The 12104-nt window shown below is 43.0% G+C and overlaps 1 protein-coding gene across 3 annotated transcripts in view; it reads right to left on the reverse strand.

The window, feature by feature from the left end:
* Window positions 1–11422, reverse strand: part of WASF1 (WASP family member 1) — a 98814-nt gene extending 87392 nt beyond the window's left edge. Inside the window, exon 1 of one of the 3 annotated variants that reach the window (XM_026119979.2) lies at window positions 11147–11422. The gene's annotated coding sequence lies outside the window, so the exon portion shown is untranslated. Of the gene's footprint in view, window positions 1–10343; window positions 10533–11109 lie in introns of those variants that run through there. The other 2 variants (XM_026119978.2, XM_064508873.1) reach the window with 2 other exon arrangements.
* Window positions 11423–12104: the final 682 nt, after the last annotated feature.

Genomic DNA, 12104 nt, shown 5'->3' on the forward strand with positions numbered 1-12104 from the left:
TAACACACTACAGTGAGACCGCTATATACTAGTTTTATTTTTTCATAAAGAAAAATTAAAAAAAAACTCTGAACAACAATATTACTTTTCTCATTATATTAAATGCTCTGTGCTCTGTCTTCTGCATCCTAGAATTTATCTGATCCTTTTAAAGGGATGTAATTCTCTGCATGCTGAAGAACACATGCATTTTCCTTCTGTAAGACTGTAAACATTTCAACATTACTACAGTCTTACAGAATTAAGGTCCTGACGCTATGTATTTTGGTCTAAAGAGTATCTTTTGAATTACAGATCCCAAGCACAGCTGAAATCAGGATTCTCCAGAATGCTTTCAACAGCAATGTCCAAAGGGTTCCTCACATTCCAAAATGAAAACAAAACCATCTATCAGTTTTTCTGCAACTCAAACTTACTGCTAGCTGAATAAGAATAAGGCTAACAGATGTGTCTTGGGATCTAAATGGACATTAATGTCTTGAAAATTAACACAAATTGCTAATCTGGAAAAAATGGTGTAAAGATAAGTTGCAAGTCATAAAAAACATGAAAGCTTAGTGTTGCAAGTCAGACTCTAGGGGAAGGAGAGAAATCAAGATTAAAAACTAACGGTACGCATTTGTAAAGTGTCGCAATGTGAGTTAATAAATTCCTGAAAAAAAACAGGGATAAACAGGCAGAAAAGACTCAGCCCTTCAAGGTCATTCCCAGCACTCCAGAAGGCACCATCAAGCAGAGCCCTTAGTTCTAACATGCTTCAGAATGAAGACAGACCAACAGCCAGAACAGCAAATTAACATCCAGTATGTTTTAAGACCGCATTACACAGTTCTTACGGTTTTCTTTTTAATTTTTCCTTTTTAAAAATCGTATCTATAACTCTTTACTTAATAAAATTATTCTCTTTCCAAAAAAAAAAAAAACCCTTTCCATAATGATACACACGGATTCAAAAGAAAAAAATGATTGATATTAGGTACTCTGTTCCTGCATGTAAAGTTGCTCACCATAATCAAGGATGGACCAGAACATTCACGCTCAGAAATCACCTTTGGTAGCCAGTGCCCCATATGAAAGCAGAGAGCTAGGAGAAAGATCTTACATTTCTGAAAATATTCAGAGGCAAAATATGACCCACTTAGATTGCTTCTGTACAGGAATGGCTTTGCTATTCCGTGTATTCCCTAGAACAACAAAAGACAGGACTAAGGGACTATTTATGTGATGGGGCAAGAGTCTGAACGTATTTGAAGCACAAAGTTTTTTCTCTACCAGCAGATTATTCTACCTGAAACCTCCTACAAAGTACTGTTTTAGGACGATGCTAGTTCTTAAGCTGCCTGTTTACTGAGGGAATACTCCAAGGTACAGGCAAAGAATGAGTTCAGTTGTTGCCAGAAATCCAGAGTTAAGAAAAATTTTGGACCTGTAAAAGTAAATACATTCATCAAGATGTCCTGTCTTTGGAGAACACTGATCCTCCACAAGGCAGCTGTATAACATGACATCCTGTATTAAACAAACCAATAGCAACTCAGATAGCCCACAAGGTTCAGAAGGACAGTATTTTGATAACAGTGATCAGATCTCTAATGATAAGCAGATAGTGAACTTGTGAGGAATCTGAAGTTTACAAGAAGATCGCCTATAAATATACTAGAGCTTCAATAAGATATTAGAGCAGTGGATGCTATTTGCCTTGACTTTAGATAGGCTTTTGACACTTACGCCCATAACATCCTCACAGACAAGCTGATACAGTGCAGGCTAGATAAGCAGTCAGCAAGGTGCACTGGCTGAACTGCTGGGCAGAGAGTCCAGCTGGAGGCCAGGCACTAGCGGTGTCCCCCAGGGGTCAATACTGCAGCCAACACTGTTTGTCTTCTTCATTAACGACCTACACGCTGGGACCAAATGCACCCTCAGAAAGCTTACAGATGACATGAAACTGGGAGGACAGGCTGATACACCAGGTGGCTGTGCTGCCATTCAGAGGGACCTTGACAGGTTGGAGAGATGGGCATGAAGTTCAACAAGGAGAAGCGCAGGGTCCTGCACCTAGGGAGGAATAACCCCACACACCAGTACAGGCTGGGGGATGACCTGCTGGAAAGCAGCTCTGAGGAGAAGGACCTGGGAGTCCTGGTGGACAAGAAGGTGAATATGAGTTAGTAATGCACCCTCAGGCAAGCAAGGCCAAGGGTATCCTGGGCCAGCAGCATGAGGCAGGTGATCCTTCCCCTCTACTCAGCACCGGTGAGGCCACACCTGGAGTGCTGGGCTCCCCAGCACACAACAGACATGGGCCTGCTGGACAGAGTCCAGCAAAGGGCCACAAAGACGATTAAGGGACCAGAGCATCTCTCATATGAGGAAAGGCTGAGGAGAGCTGGGATTGTTCAGGCTGGAGAAGAGAAGGCACTGGGGGGGAGGGAGGAGTGGAAATCTTATCAGTATTATAAATATCTGATCAGAGGGTGTCAAGAGGATTGTGCCAGACTCTCCTTAGTGGTGCCCAGTGACAGGACAAGAGGCAATGGGCACAAACAGAAATACAGGAAATTCCACTTGAACACAAGAAAACACTTCTCCACTGTGAGGGTGGCTGAACACTGGAACAGATTGCCCAGGAAGGTGGTAGAGTCTCCATCCTTGGAGGTATTCAAAACCTGACTGGACACGGTCCTGGGCAAACTGCTCTAGCTGACCCTGCTTGAGCAGGGGGGTTGGACCAGATGATCTCCAGAGGCCCCTTTCAACTCCAACCATTCTGTGATTCAAAAAATCTAAGCATCTTACAAAACCAAAGATGATAGATCTTAACAATCAATCCCAGCTACTTCGATTGCAATAAAGAGTTTGGCATATGGGTCATCAGGTAAAGTCTGAGGAGCCATAAGACTTCCTTTTCCTCCTTCAAGGTAATATCACTACCACCAAGTATTTTATGAGCACTGCTGGTGCTGTAAAGATTTAAATAATTAAGTCCCACTCTGAACTTCCTTGCAGATCAGACAGATCACTACACAGAATAATCGCAAACTAGTCCCAAGTTTGAAGAAATGAAAATTCATCATCCTGGAATAAAAATAATGAGTTTACTTGTAGAGTAGCCTCAGGTCCAGAATATAATGAATGCTACAATTCTTCTCCAAATAGAAAAAAATAATATGAACAGAAGTCTTTTCCCTTGATTGTTAATAAAACTTCCTCCCCTTTCTAAGACAAAGGCATAAGACTATTTCTCTGCAAGAGAATCTTTTTTCATAGTTAGAAGTAGAACAGAGAAAAGTAGCACTAGATAGACTAGCCACAGATAATAAACCCCAATATCTGACTTCCATTTTTGGAAAAATCATAACTAGTAGAAAGGATGCTTTTGGACTGAATTGCACAGACTCTCTTGCTATATCATGAATCTTACCAAAGGTAAATTCCCTGAAAGTTCATTCTCAGATTATTCAGATAGACCACTCAGGCTAACTAGAACCACAGAATGTATTCAATTGTTGTGACTGAGGATGTGGACAGTACTGTTTAATAGCCACATTTAAAATTCCAGAGAGCAACAGATGGTCTTGAATCTATAGAATAATGTCAGTTCATTCAGTAAATAATACCATTCTTCAGCTGCAGTCCAGATCCATATAAGACTGAATATCTGTATGTTTATTTTCACAAGAGCAAATTCAGACCAAGCTGCAGTGGCAAAGACATACGTTACCACCTGTACAGCAGCCTAGGCCACCTATTACTTCTCCTGAATTCTCTGAGATTTTTTTCTCCTGCTATGAAGATCAAAGAATCATAGAACATCCGAGGTTGGCAAGGACCTCTGGAGATCATCTAGTTCAATCCCTTTACTCAAAGCAGGATCAGCTAGAGCAGGTTGCTCAGGGTGTGAAGATGTAAGATGTCACTATCTTGTATCACTGGCATTTGCCACACAGGGTAGCTGGGAAACACAGAAAAAAGATTTCCCTCCCCATGCACTAGAGAATTTTTGAAAAAGCCCTTATCTCTGAGGAAAGTTTTCCAAAAAAGAGCATCCAAGACAAACTCCATTGCTCATGTGAGTATCTGTGGTCATATTCTCAATCCCATTAAGACTGACTGAACATGGGATCACAATTGTAAGAGCTTGGTAATCACTGCCTTCTTACAATTTATTTTTTCTCCTTCAATATTGGGAAAGAAAAAACAAACATCAGAGTCGGCCGAATGTAAAAGACCTCAAACTTATTTGAGGGACTTGGTACTATCTCTCTAAGCATTTATGCACACACGTTCAGTGGCTAGCAGCTGAACAAAATTTAACAAGTTAAGCACTTCTTTTTTTACTGAAAAGCTGACTCTGTGTACTATTTTTACAAGAGCTGGTTCAAGTATTTCAACTGAAATTCACACACATGATCTAGTTAAAGTACTTGTTATTTTCCTATGGAGTTTTTGGAATAACTTGAAGGTCTGTGCCAAAATCACTGCAGAGGATGCTGATGAGAACCTTTTGTGGAAAGTTTCTCAGTTACCACAATGGTTCTTCAATAGCAATGCTACTTATCTGTTACATCTGATCTGACAGACAAACTATTTTGAGCCATATCATCCTGAATGTGCCCGAAGGTAAAAGATTCTGGGCCCTCAAAACGCAAACAGTATCATGTTCTGGAAATATAGCTGACAAACTTGATTTTGGTAAGTCCTTAGTCATTCCCTTAGAGATGACAGTTAGGTGTTGCTGGGCAAGCTGTTGTAATACGGTACTGGCATGAGCATTACCATTAAAAGCAAGTACCTCGGTGTCTGTTATTCTTCCAATTTTCCAAAACCTGCCCATCTATTATGCTGTGCTGATGCTAAATGACAGGCTTAATGCAAAATTAGACTCTCTTCCACAGGGGACCCCTATGCTCCTTTGCTGTACACCTTCATTAGTTTACGAAGCTTGCTGGAGTAGCCTAACAAGGTTTCTCATAAAACACTGATTTTTATCATTTCTGTGTTCAAACTAGACACCCCCATACTTACGAGTCATTACCATAGTCAACACACAATGATTTAGAGCTTCTCTTATTCTTCCACTAACTTTGGCTGCCTTACTTTGTGTTAATTGGGGTAAACATGCAGACAATGACTCCAAAGGCCAGAAATTACAAAATCTGCTACAGAAACAGAAGACTGAGAACACCTCAATCCAATGAATATTTATTTCTTTGAACAGTCATCTCTGCCGAGAAAGAGCAAAGTTCAGATCATTGGCTTGAAGAAAAAAAAAAAAAACCAGAGCAAGGACTTTAAGCTAGGTCTTGTCTATTCTAGGAAAACAGTCTAACACTGGATGATATATAGATAACAAAGAAAAAAACAGGTATTTTGGAGTGCAAGTAGGGCAAAACATTTTTCTCATTTTCTCCTTTTCTTGCAAAAAGGTATGGCTTCAATAAATTGACATTTTCTGAAATTAACCTTTCCTTTGTATTTGCTATTGTAGAGCATAAATTCACACCTATTTTATAGCTTCCAACCTCTCATTTCTTAGATCTGCTCTTCTTCATTTCCTTAGGTAAATAATTCCAATCTTTTCAATCTCTTGAAAACCTTATCATATCCTTTGTCTCAAACTCTCTACAATACTGTGATTTTTTGACCAACAGCAAACTTTGAATACTAGATAAGAATTAAGAAACTTGTATAGAATGGCACTGAATTCTCTATACTAAGCTGTAATCAGAGGTGATATAAAAAGGAATAAATAGAGTAACTAGACATCTCAGCTATCTGCAATGATGCCCATGTTCTCATTATATTACTACTGTTTATTTGGAATCTTAAGACATAAAAACGGTGTCTTATTTTTTGCCGCCATAACAGTTTTGCATATATCAACATTGTTTTACCTGTCACCCTTTTGTCCTTTCACATAGCTTACTTAATTTCTCTTACGACCTTCCCAGTATTTCTAAATTTGATTAAACAATTTTGAATCCTCAGTAAGTGTTGCTACTTTACAAGTCACCTTCTACAGATGATTAATATAAAATATTACACAGTTCCTGGTTTAAAATAAAACCTTAAGCCTACTAGAACTTAACATTTATTTCTGTTATTTCCTCACAAAGATTTTGTGACCTGTGACAATATTTTACCTCTCACCCCGTGGCTTCTTTATTTAATTGCCAACTATGAGGAACCTTCTCATACATCTTTAAAAATTTAAATATGTAAATGATTAGAAGTGCCTCTGCTATGCTATTATTGCAATCAAAAACCCTGGCAGATTAACGAGGCATAATTTTCCTTGCTGAAGCTGTAAATTACACTAGCGCTACTAGTTAATACTACTAAGTCCACCATTAGTCTCTGTTGTCACCGTGTATTTCTGACTACAAGCCGTTGCAACTGTAAGAGGCGAGTATTATCTGTGTAGATTTATTTTTTTAAGAGCACTCAGGCTCACTTCAACAATTTTTAGACCTGTTTCCTAGGCAAACAGAACATATAAGATCACTTGCAGAATATTTGACAAAAGTTCTTCTTTAAAAACTTTAAAATCTATCAACCAATTTCTACCAAATTTGCCTCAAGTACATCAAAGTTCTCCAAATTTGTGAGAACAAGAGGCCAGATAGAGAACAGAGACTCTATTACACTCTCAGTAAATAAATGCAGCTTACCAGACAGCAGGAAAAAAGGGAAAGAAACAACACAAATGCCCTAGCCATAGGAAATTTTTAACAGAATATACCTTTTATTAGCTATGAAAAAAATGGTTGGAAAATTGATTCCTCTTTTCTAGTAAGTTTTAAGTATCAGTTAGGATACTCTTAATAAGCTACTTCTGTATGGATTCTCTTATGTCTGAAGATTAAATTCACATTATGACCATAGTATCTAATTAACATCCAGTCAACAGCAAGGCATAAACTCAAACTATGCATTATTTCTGCTATTTATTAAGTAATTTGCTAAAAGGTAACTACATTTTGTATTCTCTACTTCTTTGTTACAATAAATGAGCTTACCCACACATCAAAGTAGCAAAAGTAAGCTAACATTTCATTCAGCTTCCCCCCCCAAAATGTAAGCTCCTATATCAATAAATCTATTTTTCAGAACTCTATATACTTTTGATTACATTTTCTGTGTTTTAACTGATTTAAAAATCAGAGGATTAAGAAACACAATATTAAAGAATTTCTAATTACACTAACTTATTCTCCTGGAAGTCTAGAATTAACGTTATGCTGCCTCTCTGATACATTCAACTTGGGTTAGGCACAATTAGATAATTGAGAATTTAGAAATTTAAGTCTTGATCGTATGAGATGCAGCTTACAGCAACAGCGTAAGCACTTGAGTAGTTCGAGTAGGTTGCACAGAATGCTTCTGACCTCTAGGGAGGAGGATCTGCACAATTTTTTTCGTTTGTTTGCAAAGTCATTTGAAATAAGTATGATGGTATAAATACTTGCTTTTCAGCCCTATCCCATATCTGTTTTCTTTTGAAACGAAGTCTTGTAAACACGAAATTTATAGGCTGTAATCTGCGTTAGACGACATCAAGATCCCTCCCAAATACTTAGAGGCAGATACACTGAAACACAGAACTCCTATTGCAATCTGGCGCCTTGGTATTTTTGAGAATCTGGGCCACAGTCCCCAAAAAAAACCCCAAAACTGGAAAAGAAGTATTATCATACTTGCAGCAGTCACAGGCTGTAAGGTGGCGGAAAAGGCAGAGCAAGAGTTATAAAAAGTGTTTCACTCTCCTAACTAAAACAGAGTACCTTAAGATGCATCAGACATATACAGGTATAAGGGTACTATGAAGTCCAATCCAAATGCAGTAACAGTAACCTGGTAAGACTTCCAGCACAATACCTTTTCTCTGCAGCCAAAAAGCATAGGAATAAAGAAAAAAAGCAAACTCATTTTCTTCCTAACTGGGTGTTTCCCATAGACAACAGTTTCATATTTTCATTCAGTCCTCTGCTTGGTAAGTATCTGAGAATTTTTTTTTTTTCAAACTGTAGATTTACAGATCTGGGGAGATAAGAAGTTAGTGCATATGCAAGTGGGCTGATAGAAGTTTAAGAACGATACAAAAATTACAGAAAAAAAGAACCAACAGGATTATAAGTAGTATCTTCCACAGGGAAAAAAAAAACAGCAGAAAACACAGGGAATGACATAAAGCACATCCGTCATGGATAGACAGAAAAAGAGCTATAGAAAAGCCAATTAAGGAAAAGGACAGAACATGTTAAGAACACAGGGAAACAGACTTCATTATCTATCATGGGGAAGAAAATAGCAAAATGAAGGAAATATATTAAATCTTAACATTTCATGTTTTATTTTTACCTCAGCTTTTAAAGGAAATTGGGCTTATGTAGGATGCGTTGTGTGGGGGTTTTTCCCCCCACGTGTTCCCACATAGCTTTGAACCTGTTGGCTGATTTCAATCGAATTCGACAGGATAGAGGTCTCAAAGATAATTGCCAAAGAAAACATTAAGTTCATGAAATCAAGATGCTATGAGTGTCCTGGCTTAAGGAAAGGCTGCAGCATGCATGAAGATGTTAGATGACCCACAAAAGGAGGTGACTATAAATGTTCCAAGCAGGAAAAAAATGTTCCATTAGCACTTGCAATCATTCATGAGATTAAAAAAGGTAAGAAGCAGCCAAGGCTTCAGGCTTCCACTGCTCAAGGAACTACTCTTTTAAAATAGTTCTTATTTTTTCACCTGGAGGGAAAAGGAAGAAATAGTGATACTTGATATAGTATTCACCACCAGGAGTAGTAACAAACAAGTGCCAAATAGCCCTTTTTATATGCAAAAGGACTGTATAAAGGAAGGCAATTTTATCTCCCTTTGGAGAAATATGAGAGTCAAAGTGACTGCAAGGAGAAACAGTAGTGGAAAAGCTAGATGGAAAGAAAAATCAGGAATCCCAAACCATCTTCCACCCACTACTTCAGGCCGTTTCATTCAGAACGGGTTTCATCCTCTCCCAAAACATAACATCTGTTTTAATCAGGGCCTAGAAAACATAACATACTTGCAGTGTATAAGAATCAACGAGAAGACTTTTTAAAAAGCTGTATCAATCTTTTAATTTTCTTGATATCAAGCAACCCTTTCCTAAATTCACAAGTATTCAGTTAATAGCTGTTGTGTGTTAAAATATTATCTAGACACAAATAGCAAGCAGTAGTTCCTCAGTTTTTTCAATAAACCCATCCATACTTTTCTTCTTCCTAATTAGGGCACAGTCAAGTCAGTATTTCATACTAAGAAATTAGACCTGAATGCTTGGTAAAAATTAATCTTTTCTACAGTTCAAGCAAATAGAAATTTTATTGAGTGAAACACTGCCTGACTTCTTCCATGCTTACTTACATACTACCCTGATGGTAAGAGAAAGGCAACTAATTCAAACCAGCAAGCAATTCCTATAGGCTGTACAATGACTGCATCTAGAACCCCAAACAATTAAATTTTACTCGCAAGCAATCTAGGATATCTGGACACAATACAGTTTAAGAAAACTATCAAGCTCTGTCAGTTAAACACTGAGATTCAAGAATAACAAAGCAGAATCAAGATATTAATTTAATCATTCTCAACACAGTTCTCAAAACAAAGTATTGTAGACTGGTTGCACAAACAGATCTTGAAATACTTCACTTTTCAGGATGCGCACCTTGCAACTTCAGACAACACCCAGAAGCTGCATGCCAAGAAAACAAGGAATGCAGTCATATGGGATCAGTTAGCAATTATTGGCAACAAACAAATCCACCGCAGTGAAAGATCCACTTTTGATATTAATAAGCTGTGATTCACGTGAAGTGTCATAGAGCTTACCTTATTTACACATTCATCATCCACGTATTTTAGATAAAAAGGTAATTCATAATACTATCTGAAATAGTAGTCAAACATAGCATACTTCAGCTGATGGAGATGCAAACAGAAGACATGTCTCAACATTGAAAACGTGGGACTCTTACCTAAACCCTTGCAAAGTCATTTTCATAATCCTGATTCTAGTATACAAAGAGGTACAGCTGTGTTTAATAAAAACAGTTCTAAATACAACACTTGGCTTCAACCCTATAATGCAATTAAGAATTTTTTTTATTTATTTCCCCCTAGGTTTTATTCTTTCAACATTTTTAAAAGAATTCAAGTTATTTCTTCTCAAGCTAAGGCATTTAGATGTGTGATTACTGGAAAGGATAGTAAATGAAATTAAACCATTTAACTTGCAGATGTCACTGCGTGTTCACTCCAATTCTGAAAAACATGCAACATGAAAGGAAATCATAGGTACCTGCAATACACTGCTTCAGGTGCAAGTACGTGCAATGTACATGCCTAACGTGAAAGTGGAAAGCCCTTTAGCACTCTGTGCTTGCCATTTATCCTGTCCACAAGTGAAACGGGCAGAGAGAGGCGTTCTGCTGCCTGGAGAAGTTGGAAGCCACACGCTTCTCGGGGTGGCATTGGAAGCTCTCCTGCTACCAGCCAGCCGAGATCTCCACGACAGCTGAACAATGCTAGCGGTGTTTCAGCAGGCAGATTTGCGGCGAATTTGATCGAAGCCGCCCGTCTCCCCAAGGCGGCCCGCACGCAGCCCCGTCGCGCCCATCCCCACCTCTGCCCTCCGCAGCCCCAGCACCCGCGCGGGGGCGGCCGGCTCCGCGCGCACCTCTGCCTCCGGCCCGCGCGCCCCGCTCGCACCTGGCTGCGGGTGACGTCATCCCCCTCCCCATCACTCCGCGCACCCCTCCCTGCCCCAACGGCCGACCCAGCCCCGGGGGGGGGGGGGCGAGGGGGCGCCTTCCCCTGCCTTCCCGCCGCCTCACGGGGTCCGGCCGGCCAGGAGGGCGCCGCGCTCCGCCACAACCGCGGCCCCCGCCTCTCCTCGCCGCGGAGGGGTGGGGGACACGGGCGAGGGGGGGCTCCGGCGCCGCGGCGCGCCCCCCGCGGGCACTGGGGGGCCGCACCTGGCGCGGGTGCCTTTGTGGGGGCGGCACGCCGCGCTGCGCGCAGGGGAGGGGATCGGGGGCTGAGGAGAAGGGCCGCGGGGCACTTACTCGCAAGCCCGCGCGTCCCGGCTGCCGCCCCTCACACCTTCATGCCGCTCGCCTCAGCCCCTCCCTCCGCCTTCTCCTCACGCTGCCCCTGCGGCCGCTGCGCGCCGGGGCTTCAAGCGGCTCCTGCCATTCCGCGCGCGCCGAGGCCGCTAGCTGCGCGCCGGCGGGCGGGCGGGGGCGCGTGCGGCTCCGGCGGCGGCGCGGAGCTCCCCCGAAGGCTTCACAATAGACACAGAGCAGCGTGTGTGTGTGGGAGGAGGGGCTTCTCCCCCGACGCGCCGAGGTGGGGAGGGAGGGCTGTTTACCCGGCCGCCGGCCCCGACCCTCCCGCCCGGCCCTCGGGCTGGCCCATGCCCGCGCGCCGCCGCCCCGCGCCCCGCGGCGGCGGGCAGGCAGGGAGGGGCGCCCCGAGCCCGACCCGGGCGCCGCGCGCGCGCGGCCCCCCACCCCCACCCCGCGGACGGCAGGTGGTACGGTCCGGCCCGCCAGCGCCGTCTCTCCAACATGGGGAGGGCGCGGCCCGGCATTGTGACGTGTCGAAGCCGGCTCTTCACAGCCAATCGGTGCGGGAGGGGCGGGGCCGAGCCGCCCGCCCCCGGGCTCCGGCCGGGGCCGAAACGACGGCGGCGAGTGGCGGGGGGGGTCGGCGGGCCCGTCCCGCGGCCCTGGCGCCGCTCCAGCCGCCCTGGGGCGGGGAGGGGGGGGAGGTTGCGCGGCCCGCGGTTACGTCTCCCGAAAAGATGGTGAAAAGCTTCGTGCGGGAGAGGACGTGGTCGCTCGCGGCGCCCGCTCTGTTGAATGTTTTCCCCTGCCGCTACGCAAGGCACAAGCGAATGCAACAAAACCACCCAGCAAAGGGCTGCCGCCCCCTTTGAGGATGTTTCCGTGCGCGCCTGGGGCAGCGGCTGGGTGCGCAGCGCTGCCCACGAGCGGCTGCGCTCTTCCAGGCTTCAGCTCTCACCCTCGCCACCGTTACCGGCGCGTTCCCTGGGAGC

The sequence above is a fragment of the Dromaius novaehollandiae genome, chromosome 3 (genome assembly GCF_036370855.1).
Source record: "Dromaius novaehollandiae isolate bDroNov1 chromosome 3, bDroNov1.hap1, whole genome shotgun sequence".
NCBI classification, from domain to species: domain Eukaryota; kingdom Metazoa; phylum Chordata; class Aves; order Casuariiformes; family Dromaiidae; genus Dromaius; species Dromaius novaehollandiae.